This window comes from Hyperolius riggenbachi, chromosome 10, assembly GCF_040937935.1.
Source record: "Hyperolius riggenbachi isolate aHypRig1 chromosome 10, aHypRig1.pri, whole genome shotgun sequence".
NCBI lineage: Eukaryota > Metazoa > Chordata > Amphibia > Anura > Hyperoliidae > Hyperolius > Hyperolius riggenbachi.
The window spans coordinates 129,829,587-129,851,872 of NC_090655.1; the positions used below are offsets into that span (position 1 = coordinate 129,829,587).

General features: G+C 42.3%; 1 protein-coding gene across 2 annotated transcripts in view; it reads left to right on the forward strand.

The window, feature by feature from the left end:
- Nucleotides 1–22,286, forward strand: part of NDST2 (N-deacetylase and N-sulfotransferase 2) — a 307,422-nt gene that overhangs the window by 100,105 nt on the left and 185,031 nt on the right. Inside the window, exon 3 of one of the 2 annotated variants that reach the window (XM_068258024.1) lies at nucleotides 21,032–21,105. The exons of the other annotated variant lie outside the window; for it this stretch is intronic. The gene's annotated coding sequence lies outside the window, so the exon portion shown is untranslated. The remainder of the gene's footprint in view (nucleotides 1–21,031; nucleotides 21,106–22,286) is intronic. 2 annotated transcript variants of the gene reach the window in all.

The following is a 22,286-nucleotide window of genomic DNA, read 5'->3' on the forward strand; positions in this document are numbered from 1 at the left end:
CTGTGGTCTGTTGTCGCAAAATCTTAACTGCAGGTCATCTCTGTAGAGTACAAAACCTTGGTGAATGTCTGTAGAGTGCCAAACTTTAAGACTGGTACACGCCAGGGGATCTGCAGTAAAAAAAAACTCAAATCTTTGGTGATGATGTGGATGATTCTTCCCACATTTGTTCTGTGTCCAGCAAGTTTTGTCAGTTTTTTGTTGTATTGATCCTTTATTTGCACACACCTAAAATCATGTGTGCAGAACTAATCATTATTTGCTGCTACGTGCACTTTTCTTATGACTGAGAAACTAATAATTTCTTGATTGTGTTAGCAGGGGAGTTCATTCCCGAATAACAGCCAGTCCAATTATTTTGATTGAACTTTCACCAAGTTTCAGCATGCACAAGCCATAGTGCATACAAACAGACGAGAGACCCAAAGTATACCAAACCTAAATGACTGGACTACTAAATCTGTCTATAGTAAGACAATCTGAGGGAATCTCGTAGTGGACAAGGGCCATATGCAATTCACTTTTTCTCCTAAGTTTTCTCCTAGGAGATAATTTTTCATCTTCGATTTAAAATAAGTTTTTAGCACTTTGCGATGAAAAAAGTACCAAAAATTAGGTGAAAAAGTACTGCCAAAATTATTTTGAGTATTTGTTTGCTGGCTGATGGTGCAAAAGGCATTTTATTTACAAGTTGTCAAAGTATCACCTGGGAGAAAACCCAGGTGAAAAAATGAACTGCATATGGCCCCAGGTCTCTAAACCTACTTATAAGTAACATGGCACTGTAGTGGTATGAAAGAACTAATGTTACTTCACATTCCTTTACACATGAAAAATGAGAAAATTAAGTGTTTATGTTAAAACATTAAAAATAAACTCATTTGCAGCATAAAAGTTTAAGTATGTTGCTGTTGCTTTACAGTAAATTAGAAAGTTTTCAATTATTCATTTGATATTTACTATACTAAAGGTGTATCAGGTTAGACCCCTGAGTGAGAACTTTGAGGCCAACTGATGAATATTATGATTTCAGCGTATAATATTATGGTGTACTGATGGTAAAACAAATTGTACACTTTTATACTGTCATATCATTTTAACTGCTTTTGAGGATGTCAAATGCAGTGCAGAATGCTTTTTATGAGCTGCTGCTTTCTGAGATCAAACTTGCTTTGGTCTGGATATTTTGGGCTGCTGCATTCCCCATTTTATATTCTGTTTCAGAAGGACCCCTGGGTAGCCATTCTGCATAGTTGGGTTAAATAGTTTGAATGTTGTTGCTGCTTGTGTGTTTATCTTTCCTGTTTCATGTGTTCCTGTTTTGAAGATCAGATTCCCTAAGTTTGTGCACCTGTATTTACCTACATGTTAGGGCTGACTGTATTTCATTGTTGATGTGAAAATAAAAGTTCATGTTCATAAGTAATTTTTCTTCTTCAGGAGCACAAGGAATTCAAGTTTGGGGGGGGGGGGGGGGTATTGTCAACTCAACCAATACCACTAGTATTCAACAAATCGTGCCAAAATTGTCTTCATACCTTTTGTTGGCTTATGTACGAGGTAAGGCACAGAAGGCTTTTCTTTACTAAAATGATTGTTTTTCAAAGAAGAGGACTTTAAAAGTTTGGTATTCTCGTTTGTGAAATCTAGCCTCCCTTACGAATCTTCCTTTGACATCCTACAAATGTTTGTTACTTTGACTACAAAACCCCAGTGTGTGAAGCACTTTTTAAAATGGTGCCATTTGTTCTTTAAACTCCTTAGCGGTAACACCGAGTCAGACTCTGGCCGGAAATCCGCAGCTCAGAGCAGCAAATTTGCTTCTAACACACACCAGCCTATTTTTCTAGTTTTCTCCTAGGAGATAAGTTTTCATATTTTATTTAAAATAACTTTTCAGCACTTGCACTTTGCAACTGCAGATATGCCCAAAAGTAGGTGGAAAAGTACTATCAAAATGATCCTGAGTATTTGCTTGCTTGCGATTTGAAAAGCCACTACATTAGCTAGTTGTGAAAATATCACTTAAGAGAAAAAGTTAATTGCATATGGACCTTTGTGTACACAGAACCTTATCACAGTTATTGTTCCCAACACTGTTATGCCAACCTAAATTCCGGAATTTTAAAATTAGAATTTGCTTTCACCCCCTCCAAACTTCACCTTTCTGACAACTAAGTGATTGGTCAGTGGAGGCAGTGGAGCTTGCTATAAAAAGCGCTTTTATTAAAGCCATCTTATCATACTAGTTCAGAGAGGCAACAGAATTGTTTGTCAAGGCTGCACTATTTGTGCATCAGAACCCAGAAGCATATTTGCTATAAAAAGCTAATGTGACACACATTTGTAACGCACTATTCAGCATTTCCTGATAAATGGTTTATTGGGGCAAATGGCTCTTTGTAGACACTCACTCATACGCACAAATCAGTCACATGATGCTGAAAGTAAAGCAAAACATAGAGAACAACGCCTGTTTACCACCTCTGTTGTGAAGCCCAGTTCTGAAGTAATAAAGCAGCATTATTCCTGTCATGTGTGTGTATTTAATATGAAATGAAGTTTAATATAAATATCAAGCTTATGACTGACATAAAAAGCTAGAGTAATATAAAATACTAATTGCAAGCATCGCTTCACAGGTACTAATACATGATCTTGTCATTCTTACACACCGAGTCAAGCAGCTCTAGCATTAACTTTTAATACCCTGAATATGTATGCCATTCATTTTGGCATTTTGATGTGATATTTTCACATCTTATAATTTTATCAGTCAGCTCTCCTGCAGTTCCCTTTCCAGCAGATGTTTTAATATGCTCGCTAAAGCTTGATAGTTATTAGCATTACAGTTTCAGTGAAATATGTTAAATAGCAATAGGTGTCTGTCAAGGGAATTGCAGATTCACTGTGTGCTGTTCCATGTTACCTGTGCTGCCTTTGAAAAGTAGTTAGGGTACAGATATATTATTTATGCTCGGCGGTAATGTGAATCAGTTAACGTAGTGATTTACAGCCTGATTTTAGGTATCTGCCATGCGGCCAATCCATTTTAAAGTAAGCCATAGATCTAGATAAAACTGTGCACTGGAGGATTTACCACTTACCTTTATTTCCAGATTTTAGCCAGCTGACAAACTGCCAGGACTTGTCCCATTCACCCACCGCTGATTGTATATGTCTGCAGCCTAATGCTGGGAATATGAGTTTTTTCCCAGAACGTCTTTCAGGACAGCACCCCCTCTTGAGACTTGTCTCTTTTCCCTCATAGTGGACAGGAAGCTAAAAGATAAAAAAAATTTGCATAGCGGATATGCAGGCAGCATAAATACCCCCCAGCTCACCTAGAGCCCTCAGTTGTTTTTTCTGTCCCGGACGGGACGCTTGGCGGAGCCTCCGCAGGTGCCATCTTTGTCAGGCGGCAGGGGCAGCGTGGTTGCGGACTGCAAACAGAGCTGGTCCTGGGAGCCAGCGTGCAGTTCGCACAGCGTGGAGGAGGCTTCTCCAGATCTGGCAGCTTCTATATACGCGCATGGGCGCGCAAAGGAAAAATTCCGGCCGGATACCGGAAGTGCGTCACGCGCTGCGTCCCGCATGACCGGAAGTAGGAAGCGCCGTTTGGCAGTGGCAATTCGGTGCACCTGGACCTACCCCACACTAATCAGGTAATCAGCCAACACTATTTTAATGTTAGCAGTGCATGTTCCCACCTCTCTGGCAACATGGAGGACGCTGCAGGCCCCGCTCCGCTGCAATCTGCCGAGCCTGGCACTGAACCCTCTCTGGTAAGCGGCACAGGGGTGCTCAAATACCTGGGGAATATGTTTAAGTGTGGGGTATGATAAGATGTATGGGATATGCACTAATTTAGGCCATATTATCCTTTTTTACAGCCTAAAAAGGACAAATCCAGCTCCCAGCATCACTCATCTGCTTCTACATCTTCTAAGGGAGAAAGAAAATGTCCATTATGCAATGCAAAAATTTCCTCTTCTTCAACCAGGAAATTATGTCACCATTGCACTGATAAGATTGTGAAAACTGAATCCCCTGTGATATTTAAGGTAATGGGATGGATGAGATCAGAAATGACCACAGCTATTAAGGAAATTAAAGATTCTGCAATAGCATCATCATCATACACTCCGGCTTTGGAAACTCAGCAAGTAGTACAACCGGAGGATCCCATTCCACCACCTGGGTCCCCTCCAGCAGCTTTAGTTCCCACACCAGCTTCTAGAAAGAGAAGGGCTGAGGAATCAGTTGGGTCTGAGCTATCTGAGGGAGAATTAGAAATTTCATCCTTTGAGGACATTTCGGAAGATGAAGGGGGGGAAAAGTCGGGGAAAAATCAGAAGTTTGCTTTTTCTCCCGATCTTATTAATGATTTATTATCTGCCATGCACAGTACTATGGGTATTGAGACAGAAAGGAAATCTCTATCCCAGTTGGATCAAATGTATGAGGGGTTATCTGATCCTCATTCCTCTTTTATCCCGGTCCACTCTTCTCTCAAAAATATGATAAGAAAGGAGTGGGATAATCCCGAGAAACTGGCTTTTTGGCCAAGGACCCTTAACAGGCGGTACCCTTTTTCCGCTGAGGATCAGAAATTCTGGGGTCCCTCTCCTAAGCTTGATCCAGCTTTATCAAAGATTTCGAGAAATACAGACTTACTTTTTGAGGATTACGGGCACCTTAGGGACCCGATAGACAAAAAAAACGATAACCTTCTAAGGAGAGCTTGGGAGTCATCCTCACTTACATTTAAACCTGCCATCGCTTCCACGGCAGTGGGTAGATCCCTAAAGACCTGGTTGTCGGAGACCCAACATAAAATTGCCACGGGAGTATCTAGAGAGGAAATCTTAACGGATTTCCCTAAAATGTTTAATGCCACAGATTATATGACTGATGCAGCAGATGACACAGTGAAGCTTACTGCCAGGACTACTGCCTTAGTCAATTCAGCTAGGCGTGGAGTGTGGGTTAAAACTTGGAAGGGGGATAATTCCTCCAAAGCCAAACTATGTGGAATACCCTGTGAGGGAGAGTTGTTGTTCGGGTCTAAACTTGATGAGACCTTAGAGAGAACAGCTGACGTTAAGAAGAATTTTCCTGTTAGGAAGAGAACGTTTCAGTCTAAACGTTCCTTTCGTGCCAACACAAGGCCAGAGTCGGATAATAAAACCACCACAAAGAAAAGATGGGCCCCCTATAGAGTACAGAAGGGAAAATCAAACTTTTCCCCTCGTCCTTCAACCCAGTCTAATAAACAATGACGCCAGCATCCCGGTGGGGGGAAGGATTACCCACTTTTACGAGACATGGCAGGAAACATTTCAAAATCAGTGGCTATTAAAGATAATTTTAGAGGGGTACAGCATAGAATTCATACAGGCACCACCTCAAAGGTTTTTACGTATGTCCAACTCCAAGGGACATTGTTCAGGGACTGGCACTTCAAAGAGAAATATCCTCTCTACTGCAAAAAAGAGTAATCAGGGAGGTTCCAAAATGTCAACAGGAGTTAGGTTTTTACTCCCCAGTATTCCTGGTAAAAAAGCCTCAGGGAGATTTTCGATTTATCCTGAATCTAAAGGAACTGAACAAGTCGATAAAATACAGAAGATTTCGAATGGACAATATTTACTCAGTGATAACTCTCTTACAGAAAGACTGCTTCCTAGCATCTCTGGACTTAAGGGATGCATACCTGCATGTTCCAATTCATCTGAGATCACAACAATTCCTCAGGTTCGCAGTGCAGCTGGAGGGAAAGGTAAGACATTTCCAGTTTAATTCTCTACCTTTCGGCATCTCTTCTGCTCCTTGGCTCTTCACAAAAATTTTGTCAGAAGTATTAGCGGTAATCAGGGGCAGGTCCATATCGGTTCTTAGTTACCTGGATGATTTGTTGATTTGGGGACAATCTAAAGACTCAGTGTTGTTGCAGATAGAATCTACTATTTCGTTTTTGCAATCCTTGGGATGGCTTATTAACTGGTCCTCCCTAAATCCTTCTCAGGTCATGGAATTTTTAGGCTTCAATATTTCTACTACTAGTGAAAAGATTTTGTTGCCAGACAGAAAGATTTCTGCAATACTTAATGCTGTTTCTTCTTTCCAGCAGGCCCATTACATCTCCCTCAGAAAGGCAATGGCAATTCTGGGACTTCTAACTTCTGCCTTCCCGGCCATTCAATGGGGTCAGTTCCATGCCAGAACTTTGCAAATTTGGATCCTAAAGGAATGGAACAGGGATGTGAAACTCCTGGACAAGAAAGTATTCATTCCCTACAGTATAAAGGTCTCACTCATGTGGTGGAAAGATCTCACACATCTGTCAGAAGGTCGGCTGTGGCATTATCCATCTCAATCAGTGATAACAACAGATGCCAGTCTGTGGGGTTGGGGAGCTCACATGGATGGTCGTCCAGCTCAAGGACAGTGGTCCAACAAAATGAGAGCCAGGTCATCAAACAGCAGGGAACTTCAGGCAGTATGGTTGGCACTACAAAATTTCAGCCAAGATATAACCCAGAGTCATGTACTGATAAGAACCGACAACAGCAGTGTGGTAGCTTACCTAAATCGTCAGGGGGGGACAAGAAGTTCGTTACTGTGGTCCCAAACCAGACGAATCCTGAATTGGGCGGAAAGGAATCTGGGGTCTATAAAAGCCAGACACTTGAAGGGTACAGCCAACCAGTTGGCAGACTTCCTAAGCAGGTCCCCTCTGAAGCAGGACGATTGGGCCCTAAATCCGGCAGTTTTTCAGGAGATCAAGGATCAGTGGGGATCCCCCGAAGTGGACTTATTTGCAAACAAGGAAAATACCAAGTGTCAGAAATTCTGCTCCCTGTGTCCCCTAGACAGACCTTGGGCAGTGGATGCCTTCTCACTAAATTGGGGAGCAGGTCTGATGTACAGCTTTCCCCCAATATCTCTCATCCCACGAGTTCTGAACAAGATCAGGCAGGATCAAGCTCATATGATTCTGATAGCCCCGTTTTGGCCGAAGAGGCCATGGTTCACGTTATTACAGGAATTGGCAGTATGTCAGCCAATTATTCTTCCGAATCGGCAGGATCTACTACAGCAGGGCATAGCCTTTCATCCGAACCTACAACTTCTTCACCTTACGGCATGGAAGCTGAGTGGAAAATCTTGAAAGCAAAGGGGTTCTCAGATAAGTTATCAGAGACCCTAATACAATGTCGTAAAAAAGTAACAAGGAATATTTATAATAAGACATGGTCAGTGTATTCAGATTGGTGTAAAGAGAGATCCCTGGATATATCTTTATCTACCTCAGTTCTTGAATTTCTTCAACAGGGACTACAAAAGGGATTAAGTGTTAGTACCTTGAAGGTTCAGACATCTGCAATCAGTGTTTTTCTTGAAAGAAAACTGGCGGCAGAAGAATACTTTATTAGATTTTTTCAGGCTCTAAAGAGAATTCGACCAGTAGTTCGATCCAGAATTCCTTCATGGGACTTAAATACAGTTCTTCAAGCTATGTGTACAGCTCCATTCGAGCCATTGAAGGAGATTTCAGATAAATTTCTTTCTTTAAAAACCGCCTTTCTGCTGGCAATCACTTCAGCAAGAAGGGTTGGGGAACTTCAGGCTTTATCGATTCAGGAACCATACTGTATTATTTCAGATGATAGGATTACATTAAAGATAGACAGCGCCTTCCTTCCTAAGGTAGTATCTAAATTCCACAGAACCCAGGAGATATTTCTACCTTCCTTTTGCGCAAATCCATCCAATGAGAAGGAATAACGTCTTCATTGTCTAGATGTAAGAAGATGTATCATTCATTATCTCGAAAGGACTTAGGAATGGAGAAGGTCGGATTCGATGTTGGTATTGTTTGAGGGAGTGTCTAGAGGGAAGCAGGCCTCCAAAGCTACATTGGCCAGATGTATTAGAGAAGCCATTACTACTTCATACCGATCTCAGGGGAAACTGCTTACTACTTCAATCAAAGCTCATTCGACAAGGGGTATCTCTACATCCTGGGCAGAGAGGGCTGGTGCATCCATCGAACAGATTTGCAAGGCGGCCACCTGGTCCAGTCAGAATACTTTTGTCAGGCACTACAGGCTAAATGTCCTATCCAGTGCAGACTTGAGTTTTGGCAGAAAAGTTCTACAAGCAGTCGTCCCACCCTAAGATTTCATCTTGTCTATCTCTCAAGAGGGGGTGCTGTCCTGAAAGACGTTCTGGGAAAGACCACATTTACTTACGGTAAAGTCTTTTCCAGTAGTCTGAAGGACAGCACCCCTGCGACCCACCCAGTGTGGGAAATATTGAGGTAAATATACATATTATTTTTTTGTTTTGTTATTTAAGCATACGTCCGTATAATCTTTTTTATTAACTGAGGGCTCTAGGTGAGCTGGGGGGTATTTATGCTGCCTGCATATCCGCTATGCAAATTTTTTTTATCTTTTAGCTTCCTGTCCACTATGAGGGAAGAGAGACAAGTCTCAAGAGGGGGTGCTGTCCTTCAGACTACTGGAAAAGACTTTACCGTAAGTAAATGTGGTCTTTTGAGCAGATAGATGGTTCATATAGATCATTTATGACGGTTCCGATCTGATTTCATTTTTTATTTTTCTGATCAATTTTCTCATAGAAGTGAATAGAAATTGATTGGAAAAATTATTTGGAAAATTGATCGGCCAGTAAATGCCAAAAAAACGCAACGTGTATTCCCTGCTGAAGATCTGTGTGAAAAATTCTCCTGAGCCCATATCATTTATGGCACAATTAGTTTTTCCTATCACTTGGGGCCGTATGCAATTCATTTTTTCACCTGAGTTTTCTCCTTGGTGATATTTTCTCACAAAAAATTTTGTAAACCACTAGTAAGCAAGAATATGCTCAAAATAATTTTAATAGTACTTTTTCCAACTTTTGGGTCCTTTTTTTAATTGTAAAATGCTTAAAAAGTAAATTTAAAGAGAATATGAAATTGATCTCCTAGGAGATAACTCAGGGTAAAAATGTAATTGCATATAGGCCTTGGAGTGAGATCAGAAGGAATGCCACCATATTATCAGCTGCTATTGTACTATTGGTTCCTGCTTTAAAATAGTATCTATGACAGAGTGCTTCAGCAGCCGTATCAGGGTGCTTGTTATTAGACAGAATTTCTGCTGAAATATGCATAATACAGGCAGTCCCCTTCTTACAACAGTGCTTTGAGTCTCCAGGGAGAAAAGGGCTATAAACATATCATTTATTATTTATTACAAACATATCATTTATTATTACAAACTACTTTTTTTTTTTGTTACATGTTACAGTATTGTATAAACTGTTAAAAGAAGTTAAAAACAGATTAGAAGCATGCTGAAAACAACCAAATAACCTTGTTTATACTGTATGTCCAAATCCAGAGTTGTCCAAAAGTTAAATCTTTTATCCACGTTTCACAATGTACAGTAGCAATAAAAAGTATGTGAACCCTTTGGAATTAGATGACGATCAGATAACATTTTATGACAAACTTGTGCAGAAATCGATATAATTCCAAAGGGTTCCCATACTTTTTATTGCTACTGTATAACACTCAACTTGCAAACAGATTTAAAGCGAACCTCCAGACTAAAAATCTACTCAGCAGAACTGAAAAGGCTTGGTGTTTAACAGTTTCACAGCATCACACCTTTGTTTTTCTTATAGAAGTCTCATTTTTAGCTACATTTTTAGCTAAGCTCTGCCCCATCAAAGAAAACTGCCTGGGCTTTTTTCCCCTGATGCTGTGCAAAGCGTGATAGGATTTCCTATGTTGTTGTTCACGTTGCCTAGCAACTGGGAGGGGTGATGAGGACACAGGACATTTGGAACTGTGTCTCATGCTCCCTGTCACCTTCTTTCAACCAAAAAGATGGCTGCCCTTATGAAATGACAAACATTTGCTTGTTCTTTTAAAACAGGGTGGGTAAGAGATTATATTACCTATGTATTTTAATTAACATAAATAATGTAACTTAATGAACGTATGTTTGTTTAGGCTGAAGTTCCTCTTTAACTTACAAACTCCTGGAACATAACTTGCTTGTAAGTAGTGTAGTCAGTAAAGATGGCAGTATAGTCAGGGTAGCTAGGAGAGGGGAGAGTAGTCAGTGTAGCTTAGCAGTATAGCTAGGATAAAGACAGATTGAGGGGGAAACTGGTCCATAAGGTGGTTCTGCATTATAGACGCACCAGGGTTAGTATTTTTTCTTTTTTCCTGGTTTTTGACCTCTAAACCTAGGTTTGTCTTATATGCTGAAAAACATGGTACCTAAAAAGCATCAGTGAGATCTGTGCTTCCTGTATAAGCTGCTGCCTGATTACTGAAGGAATTGTGCATGGCTGCAATGCTACAGTATCATCCAGGCTGCACAGAAATGTGGACAGAGGAGCACAGCATCCGTACTGTACCTGCATTAACTGGTGAGATCTATACACCCTGTGCAAGCTGTTGCAGGATTATTTCATGCAAATCACTGCATATGTGCACTGTGCATTTTAAAATGGCTTAGACACTCTCTGTGCTCGCTTGCTGAAGCAAGGAAAGAAAAAAATTACTCTCAATTATTGACTGAATTAAGATCCATTGCTATAGTACACTTCATGTGTTTATGTATGACCATTTCTGATATGGTAAACTACTTTTCCTGGTTGCTTGGAGTCTACTATGAAGGAATTCTACTGTATAAAGGTGGCCATACATGGTACAATTTTTCATTTTTTTTTCGATTTACATGATTTAGTTCGATTATTCCGTTAGATCAAATATAAAGATTTTTCCAGCATGTCTGATCTGATTTTTCTCATATTATAAATATATTTTCAACTTTCATTCAATCATCTAGATCGAATACACGGGATAATCGAATGTTTTTATTGTACCATGGATGGCCACCATAACAGATTTGGTAACATTGTACAATCAAGATTTGTTATAAATAGGTGCCTTTAGGTTTGATTCACAGTGTGCACATTGTGTAACGAACGCGCACATTATTATGTTTGTGAATTGCAAAATGACACCATGCGTACACACGTTAGCTCAGCGTTTATGGAATGCGCCCATATTTACACAAGACATCTAGAAACTCACTGCACGCAGCAAGGTAGTATAACGCGGGCCGTTAAAACGCAGAGATGTGAACTGTCCCATAGAATTGCAATGGATAATGAGTTGGTATGCAGAATAATTGTGCTATGCAACAGATTCGTGTGAATGCACTCTTACAGCCTTTTTACACACAAAATTGCCTTTGGGCATGCCTTTATTCAGTTTGTGGTTCTTCCAATTCCATTCAAGCTAAAACGCAAAAAATTTGACTTGAAACACTGGTATAAAATAGCTGCCGCAATTCCTATTCTGCTGAGGGATACCTTACAGATGAAAAATTGGATCGGAACGCAGTTGGTGAATATAGCCCTAAAGGTGCCCACTAATGATGCAATCTTTTTTGTCCAATCTTATCATTTCTTTGTAATATAAGGGACTGCCTAAAGTATTCATTCACTATATTCACTGTTTATTCTTTCACTAAATAGATTTGGGAAGATTGGACAAAAAAAAGATCGGACCATTAGTGGCCACCAGAGAAATGTTTACATCAACCAAAGGTTTGCTTGAGGTTAATGTAGTGTGACTTACAATACACCCTTTACTGGGCTTGTTCATTTTCCTATATGCCATTGGTTCAGCAGCCATGCTGACTACATGTCCGGCCTTGAGGGAGTCATTAAAAAGCAAAATTACAAATAGGTGAATTGGGTCAAATCTGGTCATTAAAATATGATCTAACATCCAAAATATGAAAATCGTCTGAGCATTTTTTCATGCAATTCCTTTTGTACGCGGCGGTTAGAGGCAGCATGCTGTAACATTCCCATAAATTATATTTAGCAGATCTCCGAATAGCATTTTCTTGAGTAAATTATTACGGTACTTAGATCTTCAAAAATAACAAGTATTCCCTGATCAACTTGTAGCACTGCTGGATTAAGGAGGTTTGTTGCGCTTGTCCTTAGTACTATCATCCGCCGTAAACCACAGTTCCATAAATTCCAACTCATCAGGCTGAGTTTAGGTAACAAGTGTCGCAATTACGGTTTCCATTTGCTACAAATAAATGGCTGCAGTCAGTATATTGTGTACAGCAGCTGTGAGGGATTCACTTTAGATTTGGAATGATTTGCTGTTTCAAGTGTTGACATTGCTTTCCTGGAAGATGCTGACGTTTATTATCTGATGACTGCTTTGTGAAAATTTAAAATTACACTGCATTTTGCAAATTCACACTGTGCTGGAATTGGTTATGTGCCAATCTCATATCACACTATGACCATGTCCTTGGATACTTGCACTTTTATCCTCTTTTCTTTCTTTTTTTTTCTTTTTTTTATGTGATGCATTTACAGGCTGTTTTAATAATACAGCACTGATCTATATTTTGGCTGCATTTCAGAAATGTGCTCCATCTGCAAAATCAAGATATTTCCACAATAGGTTGTAAATCTGAGTACATTGCCGTCTTGTTTTTGACATCTAAAGGTGCTGGGGGTGCTTCTTGTCACTTGATGGCGGTTTAATGTGATTAAATGTTACGCAATATTAGCATTTTCTTTCTGTAAATGTGAATGATTGTAATTTAAGAAGTGAGCAGGTCCAGGAGCATACTGGTAATTAGACATAGGGGTGAGTGGTAGCATCGAGATCACCATCCCCATCTATCTCTACATGCCCCTGAGCAGCACTCGATTTCCTCAGTCTTTCTTGCATTCAGGATGATCGGGGTCTAGTGAGTCATATTCTCTTTATTGGGAGAATAAGTGTGAGTGCGCTTTTATCACGGATTTTGTAATTTTGGCGCATACTTCCACCGAAAGCGATTTCATTCATTTAGCTGTGCTGTTCAGTGCAGTAAAAGTGCATAGACTTATGTAAATAATAATTTTGACTTGCGGGATGATCACACTGATCTGCTGCATTGCATTATACAGGTAAGAGAAGCTAATGGCCGATGATAGGGTAGCTTTGTACGCCATCGAACAGTATGAATCTGGTGGCAGTAATGGATCAAAGGGCACAGTTGAATGTTGCTGCCATAGGTGGAAATGACAAAAACCATGTTTAGCAGCAAAAAATGGAAATCTAGGCACCCAATAAAATAGTGGACGCCTCCGCGCCAGATACAATAGCTGCATTTTGTGTAGCTGGGTAGTCCCAGCACCTGCTATTTTATCAGAAGTCTCCAGATGCCTACATTTCCTTCTATTGCCTCTAATCGGGGTTTTGCGGCAGGGGTTTTTTATTGTTAAGGAGTATGGCCTGGGGGCTTAGGGGTTAAGGTTATGGGGTGGGGGGGGGGGGTTAAGGGTTTGGCACCACCAGGAGCTTTTAATACAATGTAAAGTAGTCAGTGTACTGCTTGTATAACAGTGTCAATTTGCACTGCGTCAAAATAACTTCACAAATCCATTAATATCTAAACCGCTGGCAAAAGTATCAATGAGTACTGATAAAGGGCACCAACACTTTTAAGATGCACTAGTAAATTCCATTTACATAAGCAGTATTTTAATTTCCCCACTCCCTTACCTAACCTTTAAAAAAAATAAAGCATTGCAGGTTGTTTGGGTTGGGAATTTTTGAGGCTGGTAAAATTGTACATCAAGTTTTTAATAATACAAATAAGTCAGCGCTGGACAAAGCTCGGGGTTCTGTCTTGATTTGTTTGTGCAGCTGGTTTCTAAAAGTTTTGTATTGACTACTTGATTGGACAATCTGTCTTTCTATATGACATTTTCACCCTTGGTGTAGAGATTTACTTTCACTTGTTTTTTTATAAGCATTTCATAAATGAGAACGTCTTTGTTTTGTGCTGTATGCATTTTATGCTGGTGTGGCCTTGGTTTTCTTCAGAGTCTAGTCAGTGTGTTGTAACCACACTCTTGTAACATTCATGCAGTGCTGCACTCTGATCTGTGATCTTACTCCAGTGCACTTGCTGTGGCTTTGACATAATTATGGTGTAGTCGCCACAAGCACAGGTAAATGCAGATGACACTGCTACAGTTTCCTGTTTCCTTTTAAAACCCATTCATTTCAGTCCTTGGTTCTTCGAGAGGCACTAGTCTCGTTTTATCTGCCTGCCACAACTTAAGAAAGCAGAATAAAAACAGTACAAATGAACCCAGACTACAAAACGCTGGAGGCATTCTATTTTAAGTCTGCATGTTCAGGCGGGCTTTCCTATGGTCGGAACAAATGTTGGAGCACACAGAAGGTTTCTGACTTGCTTTACTGGATGATGTTAAAGCCTAAGGCAATCTCTCTTCCCCTATTGCTATTATTTTCATAAAAGGATCTAGGCAGAGTGAATGTTCTGTCTGACCCTGTATTTGTATAACCTCTTCCAGAGTAGATGAAGAATCTACTGATGCCTGGGGGTAAATAATACAGCTGTTTGTTTTATGGTCAGAACCTGAAATCCAACACCTTTAAAGTGGAATTAAACTTTCCAAATCAAACTGATCTGCTCCGTTACGCACAGAAAAGGCATGGCAGCCCACGAAAAATAAATGGCAACACCCCGAGAAAGACAATTTCAACTGCATCAGCAGCGTTCGTGTGCGTTTGGATGCGGTCGCGTTTTTTCTTCCCCTAGGGGGACATTAGCCGTCGCGGGGCTCCTTGAACGCCAGGGAAAATCGGGACCCAAACGCCGCGTTTGTGTAAACGCGCTTGAAAGCTTGGTACAAACGCTCCCATTCACTTGAATGGGAGCGTTTAACACCAAGCCCTGAACGCTGGCTGTAAACGCTCTGCAAGCGTCCGTCTGAACCAGCCCGTAGTGAGAATAGACCTTTAAAGACACATTCTCACTAGTTCTGCTGCAGGAATCCACCTAACATGACTCCCATGTGTCACAGGCTGCTTTCGACATTCGTGAGAGAGGCTAGTGGAAGACATATAGTAACTTCAATCAGGGCCGGCCCGCCCATGAGGCGAAGAGGCGGGTTCCTCAGGTGGCAGGAAGTGGAGGGGCGACACCAGATGACGTGGCTGTGATAGTGGGGGGGGGGGAGCCAGAGCCGCGGTGAGGGCAGCCCGACCTCTCCCTCCCTCTCCCCGGGCCGCTCTCCATGCTCCCCCCTCGGACTGTAGGCAGCAGAGTTAGCGCGCAGGGAAGCGCTGCTGTACACAGCTGTTACTCACCTCCCTGGATCCGATCGCCGCTCCCGCCCTGCTGGTCTCCTCTCTGCCTAGCCGGCTGATACATACGCGGCTGCTTCCTGTGTAAACAGGAAGCAGCGTGTGTATCAGCAGCGGCTACATTGCAGAGAGGAGACCAGCAGGTCTAAATCTGCTGTCTAAAGTCCGAGGGGGGAGCATGGAGAGCGGCCCGGGGGGAGAGGGAGGGAGAGGTTGGGCTGCCCTCACCGCGGCTCCGGCTCCCCCCTCCGCCATTATGAGGGGGCACCTACCTACTTAACCTATACTGGGGGGCACCTACCTAATCTAACCTATACTGGGGGAAGCTACCTAACTATCCTATACTGGGGGGCACCTACCTAATCTAACCTGTACTGGGGGCAGCTACCTATCTATCCTATACTGGGGGGCCAGCTACCTAATCTAACCTATACTGGGGGCCAGCTACCTAATCTAACCTATACTGGTGGCCAGCTACCTATCTATCCTATACTGGGGGGCAGCTACCTATCTAACCTATACTGGGGGGCAGCTACCTATCTAACCTATACTGGGGGGCAGCTACCTATCTAACCTATACTGGGGGGCAGCTACCTATCTAACCTATACTGGGGGGCAGCTACCTATCTAACCTATAGTGGGGGGCAGCTACCTATCTAACCTATGCTGGGGGCAGCTACCTATCTATCCTATACTGGGGGGCACCTACCTAATCTAACCTGTACTGGGGGCACCTATCTATCCTATACTGGGGGGCACCTACCTAATCTAACCTGTACTGGGGGCAGCTACCTATCTAACCTATACTGGGGGGCAGCTACCTATCTAACCTATGCTGGGGGGCAGCTACCTATCTATCCTATACTGGGGGGCACCTACCTAATCTAACCTGTACTGGGGGCACCTATCTATCCTATACTGGGGGGCACCTACCTAATCTAACCTGTACTGGGGGCAGCTATCTATCTATCCTATACTGGGAGGCACCTACCTAATCTAACCTGTACTGGGGGCAGCTACCTATCTATCCTATACTGGGGGGCACCTACCTAATCGAACCTGTACTGGGGGGCAGCTACCTATCTAACCTATACTGGGGGCAGCTACCTATCTAACCTATACTGGGGGGCAGCTACCTATCTAACCTATACTGGGGGGCAGCTACATGTCTAACCTATGCTGGGGGCAGCTACCTATCTAATCTATACTGGGGGCACCTACCTAATCTAACCTGTACTGGGAGCACCTACCTAATCTAACCTATACTGAAGGGCAGCGACCTAATCTAACCTATATTGGGGGGAAGCTACCTATCTAACCTATACTGGGGGCACTTATCTAACCTGTATTGGGGACACCTACCTACCTAGCTAGCCTATACAGGTGGCAACTATACTGGCTACCTATACTGGGGGCACCTACCTAACTAACCTATACTGGGGGTACCTACCTATCTAACCTATGCTGGGGGCAACTATACTGGCTACCTGTATTGGAGGCACCTACCTAGCTAACCTGTACTGGGGGCACCTACTTATCTAACTTATACCGGGGCGGGGGGGGGGGGGGGTGCCTGCCTATCTAACATATACTGGGGGCAACTATACTGGCTACCTATACTGGAGGCAACTACCTGGCTAACCTATACTGGGGGCAACTTTACTGGCTCACCCATGCCTGGCCACCTATACTCGGGGGGGGGGGGGACCTATAGCTGGCTACCTATACCGGGGGGGGGGGGGGGCGCAATTTTTACACCCTCGCCCTGGGTGCATTTTAGCCTAGAAACTGCACTGTTGCCGCCGGCCTCCGAGTCCGACGACTCCGAGCTCTGCAGCCTCTCCTGTCTCCTCCAAGGCTGCACGCTGGTGACGCTGCCTAGTGCCTAAGCCTGCTGATTTGATGGCTCTGCTGCCCTGGCTGCGGCTGATTGTCATGGTCAGTCACTGAGCGCCGCCGACGTGACCGTGACGATGATGATGATGATGAGGCTGGCTGGCTGCCGCCGGCCGCCGCTCACTGGCCCAGCTTGAGATCCCTCAGATCCGAGATGGAGCATGCCCGCCGCAGACCGCAGCCGTCTGTCCCCCGCCAGTGCAGGATGCATGCTGGATGCGGATGCCCGCCCTTCGCCGCCGCCAGACCCGGAGGGAGACCCAATCCCTGGTGAGTCAGTCACTCACTTTGCTGCGTCACTCAGGCTTTCCTTCACGGACACGGTCGGTTGTGTGGGGGATGTAATGTTATGTAGAAATATTGGGGGGGGGGGGGGGGCGCCTTTACGATCTTTGCCTCAGGCAGCAGAAAGTCCAGGACCGGCCCTGACTTCAATTAACCATGACCTCAGTCATCAGGCTTGCAGTGATCATAAAAGGTCAGCCTTCCACTGCAATAGGTACAGTTGTGTTTAGAAGTTTACATACCCTGGCAGAATTTATGATCTCTTAACCATTTTTCGTGAATATGAATAGCACAAAAACTTTTATTTCACTATGGTTAGTGGTTGTCCGAAGCCATGTATTGTCAAACAGTGTTTACACTTGTTAAATCATAATCCCTACACAAACTACCTAAATTACCCTGATAAAAAGTTTACATTTCTTTATGGTTATTTGGCCTGCTAATATACACAAACTGGTTTTAATGACTATTAAAGGTAACCATCTTTATGTGTGATCTCAATGTTTGTAATAAATGGGTGTGTATAAAGGATTAATAAAGGTCAATAGTTTCTGGACTCCTGACAGAACCTTATATCTTTCATCCAGTGCTGCACTGATGTTTTTTGGAAGCTAAGTCACGGAGAAAGCAAAACAAAATGTCAAAGGATCTGTGGGAAAAGATAGCCAAACTTTATAAAACAGGAAAGGGTTACAAGAAAAAATTGAGAATCCCACTCAGCAGTATTCAAACTCTAATCAGATAAGCCTCTTCCAACCTCATACCTGCTATTTGTATGCACTGTAGCTTTTCCAGTAAATTGATATTCCTTCAGTTAGACACAAGGTATGGCAGGCTATATGTATGGTGCATTATATCATTCAGACTACAGTGATTGTCTTGTTATACATGTATTCCAGAGCCATCTGGGCAAAAACATGTGCTTATTCTAGTTATGGCAAGCATCGGAGGAGGTATTTTCACTTATTGAACAGAATTGTCTATCTGCATATATCTGACCATCATAGAAGTGGGTAAATTCCTGATCAAATGCAGGTTCTTGTGCTGGGTAGAGCATTGCCTGAATTGGCATAGGAATGAATAGGATGCATCCAGTACCCCTCAGGATGGCAGGCGACTTACGATTAATATATTGGTAATTGTAAATAGGCATGGAGCTGATTGGTGATAAACAACCAGCCAAGCGATAGAAAGCACTGGTCTAAAGAATAAAGTTTCAGTTATTGCAAAATAAAATAAAAAAAAAATCTGTTCAGTCAGTTGTATTAAACTGGTTGAATTCCAACATTCATATTGTGAATTATTTTCATACGTGTTGGTTTTATGACCCATAAATAAAGCGCAAGTAATTAGCTACCTGCATAGCTGATAGACAGATGGCTAGGATCAGGTTCTTTATCACTTGCAGTGCAGAATCTTTTTCAACAGAAGGGTCGTGATTAGGGTCCATTGTGTGCTCCTTCATTAAAATGTTCTAATTGCTTTTCACAAGTGTGTTTGCATTGTCTTTCTAGTTTTCAACACATGGCAAATATAATGATTGCAAGCTTCTTCTGGGACCGAGCAATGTCCTCCTTTGTGTTGTGGATAGTTCTCTGCTTTGTGGATTTACAAGCGGCTTGCTACCTATAGATGTTAGGTGGCATTTGGAAGATCCAAGCACAGCACTGGCAATAAGACCTGCAATCACAGCGAGTACTCACACTGCCCAAGATGCAGTCAACAAGCATTGAGCAGCCAATACTGCCTTATACAGACATAATAATGAGAATCAGTCTAGAATATCGAATAGCCAGCCCAGCTAGTTAAAGGGACCTGAACTGAGGAGGATATGGAGGCTGGTATTTATTTAATTTTAAACAATCCCTGTTACCTGGCTGTCCTGCTGATCTTCTGCATCTAATACTTTTAGCCATAGACTCTAAACAAGCATGCCGATCAGATGTTTCTGACAAAAATCTGACTATTAGGTGCATGCTCGTTTCAGGTGTGTAATTTAGGCACTGCTGATGTCAGAATGATCAGCAGCACTGCCAGGCAACAAGTATTGTTTAAAAGGAAATAAATATGGCAGCCTCCATACACCTCACTTCAGATTCCCTTTAAAATATAGCATTAAGAAAACTTTTAAACTAGTTTATTAGTACTATTCATCTATGATGAAAGTAGAGTTGATACGTTTCCCAGTGAACTCCTGGAGTGTATTGAACAAACTACATCAATAATTTACATAGAAAAATACAGTCTCTCTTCTGAGTCTAGAACCCCTTGTTTGTTTTTTCTTTTGCCAATGGAGAGCTAGTTAACCTCTTAGCGTCTTTTGGGTTAAATGGAGTTTGAGAACCTGAAGAGGTCTTATGTATTATTAAAACTACACGAGGGCATGCTTATTCTTAATTGCCTCTCAAAATGCCTCACATATATTTTATTAAGTATTACAGTATCTATTTTCCATAGTGCAGTGCTAAAAATTTGCTCCAGGCAGGAAATGGATAGGGAGGTGCTTTAATTGCGTAGCAGGAATGGGAGGAGCAACATTCAGTTTCCAGGGCATTGCCAAACTTCCTGTCATTAAAGGTGGCCACTAATGGTCCTAGTTCTAGCAAAAAATCGTTAGAGCGATCAGAAATTCTGGTCTGAAGAAAAATCGTTCACTACACCATCAATGAACCAATCTTTGCTTCCCATCACAACCAATTAAGAAAATCCATATTTTGGTTTGACAACAATCCAGTCGGACAATATTTTTTTTCATCGTTATAATCGATTGTGCCCAATAACTGAGTTTATTTTCAACCAATCCGATCAGAATTTCTGATCGCTCTAACAATTTTTTGATAGAAATTAGACTGTTAGTAGCCACCTTAAAGGGATACTGTAGGGGGTCGGGGGAAAATGAGATTAACTTACCCGGGGCTTCTAATGGTCCCCCGCAGACATCCTGTGCCCGCGCAGCCACTCACCGATGCTCTGTCCCCGCCTCCGGTTCACTTCTGGAATTTCAGACTTTAAAGTCTGAAAACCACTGCGCCTGCGTTGCCGTGTCCTCAATCCCGCTGATGTCACCAGGAGCACACGGAGCAGTCACAGTATGGTCTGGGCCTGCGCAGTACAGTCCTGGTGACATCAGCGGGAGCGAGGATGCAGCTGCGCAGGCGCAGTGGTTTTCAGACTTTAAAGTCTGAAATTCCAAAAGTGAACCGGAGGCGGGGCCAAAACATCAGTGAGTGGCTGCGCGGGCACAGGATGTCTGCGGGGGACCATTAGAAGCTCATTTTCCCCCGACCCCCCCCCCCCCTTACAGTATCCCTTTAAGATAGGACAGGATCGATCTTTTCCGCTGCACTACAGAAAATAGTTAATACTTAATAAATAGATGTTTTGAAATATTCAAGGATTACACTATGTGCAATATCAGAAAAGGGAGTATTTACACATAGGCTTGGTTCACTATTGTTCCTGGTATTTTTTGTTTTTTAATAATTTGTGTACATCTGTTTTGTACCTATGGTTTTATTGAGGGATGATGCTTATATTATTACACCATTCCTATTGCCTGTAGTATCTTACGCATAGATGTCTGAGCATTTGCTTTATTGATGTTTTTAGGCATGAATTATTGGCCTGAAGAAGTATCAACCTACGAATCGTGTTGACATTGTGTAAATCATACCTTTTCTGAGGTAAGCCACCTCCTATATTTTTAATTTTATTGGTTTTTAAGTATCTTTTATTCAATATGACTGTCATATGACTGCTACGAGTTGGTGCCTTTCTTGGTAGCTCCTATCCCAGCCCAAAGCCATACATAAACGTCCAACAGCTACAACACATCTTTAAAAATTAAGAAAGGAAACACAATTTTATACATCAAAACTACGTTTCTGCTAACTCTCTATTAGCATTGTTTCTGTAATGCTAGATGAAAAATTCAGCGACAATTCTGTTTGTCTTGTGATTATGAAACACGCCTTATAACACACCAATTTCCAGTGACGTATGAAGAGGACCAATTGAGCCAATCAAAGCCAGCAGCTGCTGATCAATTAGCCAGCAGCTGGTTAATTAACCGTCGGACAGAGGCTTTGATTGGCTCTATTTATTTCTCTATGGATCAGCGTAAGTGTACATGTGAGGAGAATGTCTTGTTCATTACTTACTGAATCACTGTGGGGTATACATAACACACATTAAAACCCAATGGTGTAAACAACAAAAATGTACAGGAAAATGCCATCCAAGTACTTATTCTGCTTGCACTGCGTACTCGTGTAGGATCTGTATGCTGCTCTATGCTTGTTATGTAACCCATTGTCAGCCGTCTGGCAGGGCTTTTCTACTTCCACACTTTATTAGCTCTGCGCTGTCCTGCCCATCCTGAAGTAGCCTGTTCTCAAAAGGTCTAGCCAGACAGCTACCAGTCAGTCGATCTTAGCACTGCTCTTTCTGTACCACCAGCTGGGGTCTGTTGTGTCTCCCCCCTGCTTTCCAATTTGGCTGCAAAACTTGTTGCCTAGATCCAAGCTGACAGATCCTCATGCTGCAACCTAATAGTGCCTCTGCTCAGTACCCCCTCCCAGCTCTCTCTTTTTTTCCCTTTCCCTTCACTACACCATTTAACAAAACTAGGCTTGTTTGGAACCATTGGAGAAGCATTCAATGGAACTATTGTTGTGAAAACAGTGCAGTGATTGAAAGAGCTTCAGCTCTTTAGCTGCTTCTCCCATGTTTTCCCCGCCCCGCCTTTTATCTGGGCACTGCAGGTGCAGGAACAAGGCTTTTCTGCCATCTTAACAGCTTATGTTCTGGAGAGTCTCTTGTTTGTGCCATTCCTTGAAGTGAGCAGGAATTTTTCTGCTTATTT